Source organism: Populus euphratica, unplaced genomic scaffold (assembly GCF_000495115.2).
Source record: "Populus euphratica unplaced genomic scaffold, PopEup_1.0 scaffold40.1, whole genome shotgun sequence".
Lineage (NCBI taxonomy): Eukaryota > Viridiplantae > Streptophyta > Magnoliopsida > Malpighiales > Salicaceae > Populus > Populus euphratica.
In genome coordinates, this window is record NW_011499912.1 from 1,074,479 (window position 1) to 1,081,323 (window position 6,845).

Sequence of the window (6,845 nt, forward strand, 5' to 3'; positions counted from 1 at the left end):
TAGTAGTAGTAGTAGTAGTAGTAGTAGTAGTAGTAGTAGTAGTAGTAGTAGTAGTAGTAGTAGTAGTAGTAGTAGTAGTAGTAGTAGTAGTAGTAGTAGTAGTAGTAGTAGTAGTAGTAGTAGTAGTAGTAGTAGTAGTAGTAGTAGTAGTAGTAGTAGTAGTAGTAGTAGTAGTAGTAGTAATAATAATAATAATAAAGAAAGAGAAGAAGAAGAAGATGATGAGAACTTTGAGATGGAATATTAATGTAACGATTAAACAATGATAATAACAAATGTCAAGGTTAGAGGTTCCACTAATGGTATATCAAACAAGTATAGTATAAACTCTTATTATTGAATTGGAAACCACACACAAAGGAGGTTCCAATCAGATTATATATTGTTAACATGATTACATTAGTCATCTTATTCAATTAATGCTAATACTTGTAAATCTCGTCAAGCATTCATGATTATAACTTATGTTAACAACAAATCAAGTTCCTTTCATAGCTCAGGTGTCGGTTATACCATACATTATGGGCTATGAAAGTGCCAAGCATTTGTTGTACCAAGTGTTATACAACATAAATCAAGATTAGTCATTTAACAAGCAAAGTATTAAAGAGTGAACAAGATAGCAAATATAAAACATGTTAGTATCAAACATTAAAGTCCATATTAAGTTTACATTATACTTATTCTTACACCATTAGTGTAACCTTTTCACCTTGACATAATTAACTTAGCTAGACATAATGAAAGAAAGCAAAATAGATAAACAAAATAAGAACATAAAAGTTAACTAAGTAAAGGAAAGGAAATGAAAGGCATAAACTTAATATTAATGAAAACAAAGCATAAAAAATACAAAGAGAGAAAGGAAGAGCATGATCTTGATCTGGAAATCAAGATGCCTAAATGCATGGCAAATGCCTCCTTTTATAGGCCAAAAATGGGAACTATTGATTTGATGACTAATTGATAAGTGGGTGACCAACTTTTGACTTGGTGACAATCCTTATCTTCTCTTGTCTGCCCAAAACGTCATTGATAACGTCAAAATTGGAGCCAGTTGTAAACATGAAAGTTGTAGGCAATTGTCTCAGCTTTCTTGTGTAAAAATTTCAGCTCATTTGGACTTCTAGAACTCCAGATATGGCCAAAATACCGAATAGTGCTCGGGCTGGAAGACAGATTCGGGCTTCTTTGTTGTTGCTACAATTTGGACTTGATAATGGCCTTTTTAGATCTTGGGCTCCATATGAAAGTTGTAGGCCTATGTCTTACCTTTCCATCCATATAAATTGGACCTAAATCTGAGATCTGTAGCTCCAGATATGACCCAATTACCGAACAGTGTTCCGGTTTGGATTGCACCGACATCTCTTTTCTAAGTTTGGCCATCTCTTTATCCTTGCAATTTAAGTTCTTCAAGTCATCAATCAATCCTTTCATTTATGTGATAGGCCTGCATTAAAAATAGACATTTACCATAAATTATAGGTATCTTATATTATTAGATACATTATTATAAAACATATTTTAGTTAAGGAGTTATTGATACTTCAAGTGCAAAATGATGATATAAAACCATGATAAAAATGCACTTTTAAGTACTAATCACACCCCCCAACCAGCTTATTACTAGTCCCTAGTAATCAAAGCGTTAAAATAGAAAACAAATTTGCAAATTTCACAAAGCAAGGTATTCATCATTTAACTTCCATTAGTCTATCCAGATAAACAAACTCTCATTAAATTTATATATCTGCTCAATACCTCTTAACAAGATATTAATAAACCTTTCTTTTGTGCTCAATGTATCAACACATAATTATGGGGCTTTTCTTGGAAGAAAACAAAATTTTTGTTCTAATGTTTAAGGTTAACTTCCTTGGGTTGGGATTACTATTTTTGTCTTTTTTTTTTTTTTTAACTCTATATACATATAATTTAAAAATATCATGCATCTTTAACCCATGTAATGAGCTTTCAGCTAATGACTCCCAGACCAGTTGGTCTTAGGGCATTAGGTGTTAAGACACCCCTACGAGCTTAGTAACTCGGGTCGCAGATACTGATATGTAGATAGTGCAATGTTTGATTCCTTTAAGCTTTTCTCCTCAACCCATGTAACAAGCGTTGGGCCAATAGCTCCCAAGTCAGTTGACTTTAGGGTATTAGGTGTTAAAACACCCCTTCGGGCTTAATTGCTTAGGTTAGGGAGGCTACGAAACCAAACTTATCTACATTTTTATTATCATCATTTTTTTTTCTTTTTTTCTTTTTTTTTTTTTTTTTTTTTTTTTTTTTTTTTTTTTTTTTTTTTTTTTTTTTTTTTTTCTTTTTAATTATATACAATCCCTTTCCCTTAGTTGTTACCTTTAACAAAAGAACATAAATAATGTAATAATCCAATATGCAACCCACAATCATATGTTAAAGTGTGTGTGTGTAAATTAAGGTTTAAAAATACATGTTAAATAAGTATATGAGCAGAATTAAGTGGTAACAATACGAGAGTTTGTAAACCTGAATATTTCAGGAAGTATTATAATAGACCTTGTTAAGAATGGTTACTAAGATGCGTCTCAAGAGTCACTTTAACAAAAGAACTCCTTTACTCTGCCATCCTAGTAACAACAATTATGCACATGCTTTATGAAATGAAAAATAATTTTTTTTTTATCAACTACTACCCTCTCCCCCCAACCAAAACGAGACATTGTCCTCAATGTTCTAAGGTAGAAAGATAGAGTATAGAAGATATCACCTGAAATAACGAACACTGACAAACCTGAAACACACTGAAACAAATATAAGAAACAACAAAACACAATAATAAAACCAAGCATGTGTATGTACAGGTAGTTGTGATTGTGGCTCACATCTTCCCTTGGTTTTACGTCCAAGAACGGCTTAAACGCCCTCTATGGGTCGGGGATAGGCTTCCCATCCAGTTTTCTTAAAAACTGGCAAACAGGGTCTTTTTTAGTCAGATTCCCAAGACTAAGTCGATCATGTTCTTTATGAAATAATGGCCATAAATCATGAATTACACGTTGCACATCTCCACTAGGATGCGTCTCAAGAGTCAATAGAAGATTATCTAAAGACTCCTTACTCAGGCCATCCTTTCGCTGATCCCCTTTAACCAGAACCAAAATTCAGTGGGTGGTTAGGCTAAACTGAGATTCCTTTTGCCAATCCTCTTTAACCAGAACCAAAATTCGATATGTTTGGGCTAAACTAAGATTCCATTCAATGATCTCCTTTAACCAGAACCAAAATCTTGTGTGGTTAGGCCAACCTGAGATTCCTTTAGCCAATCCCTTTTAACCAGAACAAAAATCCATGTGTGTCCAAACCCTTTGTTTTCTAAAGAAAGACGGTATATTTTCACGGGCAACCTGCCCGCATGCTCACACTAATCCTAGTCTATTTTCATGGGCGTCCTGCTCACATATACTCAAAGTGGTCTAGTTTTACGGGCGACCTGCCCAAATAAAAAAAAAAACAGTCTTGTTATAATGGGTGACCTACCTAGGTGAAGGAATGGTCTTTGCCCAAATAGAAAAAGGAAGACTAGTCTTGTTATAATAGGTGACCTACCTAGATAAAAAAAAAAAAATAGAGAAGTGGTCGAGTTGTAATGGGTGACCTACCCAAAATTAAAAAAGGATGTAGTAATCGGTGACCTATCCAAATGGAGGAATGGTCACATTGTAATGGGTGACCTACCCAAAATGGAAAAAGAAAAGAATGGTCGTGTAGTAATGAGTGACCTACCGAAGTGGAGGAATGGTCGTATTATAATGGGTAACCTACCCAGATAAAAAACATGAAGAATTGGTCGAATTGTAATGGGTGACCTACCCAAAAAAGATGGTGAGGGCTCAAAGACGCACTCGAAATGAGGTAGGGTTAAAAAACACACTATCTAAATGGTGAGAGCTCAAAGGCACACTTAGAAGAGAGTGAGAGCTCGAAGGCACACTCAAAGTGAGGTAGAGTTAGAAAACACACTACTTAAGTGGTGAGAGCTCAAAGACACACTCAGAATGGAGGTAAGGTTAGAAAACGCATTATCTAAGTGATAAGGGCTCAAAGGCGCACTGAGAATGGAGGTAGGGTTTGATTACTTGAGTCACATGCTGTGATCTTGACCTCTAGGAAGGGTTTAATGTCATCTTATTTCTTTTTCTACCACCTTTTATCTCCAAGGTTGTTAATTATGGTTATCAATTTTGCTCAATATTTTTCTTAGAAAAGGAATCATAGAGCCAACCCTACTAGATGTTTGCCCCCCAGCCTGATCATGCCCCCCAAGTGTTCACATTAGGTTTTTTTTTAGGATGAGGCTATGTGAAAGAAAGTGTGGGTTATTTATAGGGAAATGTTTCCATGTAAAGTTTTAGAACTTCCATAATTGAGTTTTGCATTCCAATGAATATTTTAGACCTATATCTTAGCTTTTGTAGCCATATAAACCAAATTAAAATCCAAGATCTACAGCTCCAGATATGACCTAATGACTGAACAGTGTTCTAGTTTGGACTGCACTAGCATCTCTTTTCTAAGTCTTCCTCTCTTTTTGTCTTCTCAATTTCAGTAGTTGAACTCATCAATCAATCTTTTAATTTATGTGATAGGCCTGCATTTAAGATGAATATTTATCATAAATTAAAGGTATTTTATAGTATCAGACTTATTATTATAAAACATGATTTAGTTAAGGAGTTATTGATACCTTAAGAGCAAAATGTTAATATAAAACCTTGATAAAAATATATTTTTAAGTACTAATCAATACCCTTGGAACTTAAATTTTAAAATTATTGTCAATAGGCCTTTTCATCTTATCAAAAAAAAAAATCATTATTACCATGTCATCTTAGTGGTAATTTTGGATTTGACTAAATATAAAAGGTAAAAAAAAATATCTATACGTGTATATGACACTCACAAGCATGTGGAAAGAGCTAGTGCACATTATGTAGCACATGGTAATAATAACTAGACTTGTATAGACCTTTTTTTGCTTTTTTTCTCTCTTCTCCCCCTAAAATAATAGCTCGGTCCTCTTTATTTTTGGCATTTCAAGTTCAGTACTTATTCTTTTGATTTCAATTTTTTTTGGTCCATTTTTAAAAGTTTTATTTGTCTTTAATTTTGTCCATCAATTCCAATTTAACATATATTACTTTAGAAATTTTATATGTATTCTTTTTATTTTTAATTTTATTCCCTAACTGTTATTTTGTAAAAGTTTTGTTAGTTTTCAATTTTATTCTTCAATCCAAATTTATGGTATTATGTTTTTCAACATGGTCCTTATTATTTTGATTTCTACTTTTTTTCTTGGCCCTTTTATAATAGTTTTATTTATTTTTAATTCTATCATTCAATCCAAATTTATGGTATATTATTTTTATGAATTTGGTCCTTTTTTTTCCTTCTGTTAAAATCATTTTTCTTTTCAATTTCACCCTGTAATAAAAAAATTGTTTTTATTTTTTATGTTAATTTTGATCTTCATTCTTATGATATTTTTTTATCATTTTGCTAAATTGATTTTTCTTTTCAACTTCACCTTTCAATCAAATATAAAGTTTATTTTGTATTCAATTTTGATTATTATTCTTTTAATTGTTGCTCTTTTTAATCATTTTGTATAATAAAAAAAATCAATTTCATTCTTCATTATTTGATTGATTAGGAATTGAACTTCATTGTTTTTTCAGATAGGATATTTCAGGTCTAATGACTCAAGTCACATGTTTAAAACGTTAACACGAGTTGATATTTTTTTTGTATTTAATGGGCTGTAAATAGAGATATATTATTTATTGGATAAACTTAAAAAATATATTTTTTTAAGTTTATCCTAATCAATTTCTTTAAAAAATTTGTTCACCTATTTTTTTATCAGATTAAAATGAAATCAACTTATTCTACTCAAGTTGCATATTTTCTTTTTTTTATAAAAAACACCCTTGCAGTGCTTGATTATCATTTTTTACTCAATAAAACCAACTCGGCCCCGCGGCGAATGGCAGGTACCAGGGCTAATCATTCACTAATTCCCTCTGCATACTACAAATTAATTAAATATTCTATAACTTTTGTATTTCATTCTTAAATTATTTTTTCTTTTCTTCTTTATTTCGTTTCTTTTTTTTCTTTTTTTCTTTTCCAAATATAGTTTGCGTTTCTTTTGTTTTGCTTACAGTACATTTATGAGAGCCATGTACTCCAGTGTTATTCCATCTTCATTAAGGGTTACACAGCGACTTTTATAGCTATTCTTATCTTTCTGGTCCGTTTTATGAAATTATTTAAAATACAATTTAAAATTAAGAGATCGAGATAAAGAAAATTTGATAGATCATGTAATGTCAAATGCAATAACAATATTTATGTTCTAATATTATGAAATCACAATGCCGTTGTCATGCCATTAATTCCTTCATAATGTAGGATCAAATTCAACTGTGTCCCAATCCGAATTTATCTATCCCACTAGGCAAATCCAAACTATCGTTTGCGTGGAGGCAGTAATTATGCTCTAATATTATGAAATTACGACGCCACTACCATGCCATTAATCCCTTCAAAATTTAGTCTCACATTCGATGGTGTCCAAATCCAAATCACCGTATCCCTCAAGGCAATATGGCAGCTGGAATTGATGAAACTTGTATGGTCAAATGACAATTGAGAAATGCCTTGTCTTGCCTTTCAAACTTTCAAGTCATTCATGTATAATTCGACTTTTCTTCCAATAATAAAAAAAAGCTCACAGGGATGCATGTGTCTTTCGATGGAATTTCGCGTGGGAGATGGTGACCCATGTGATG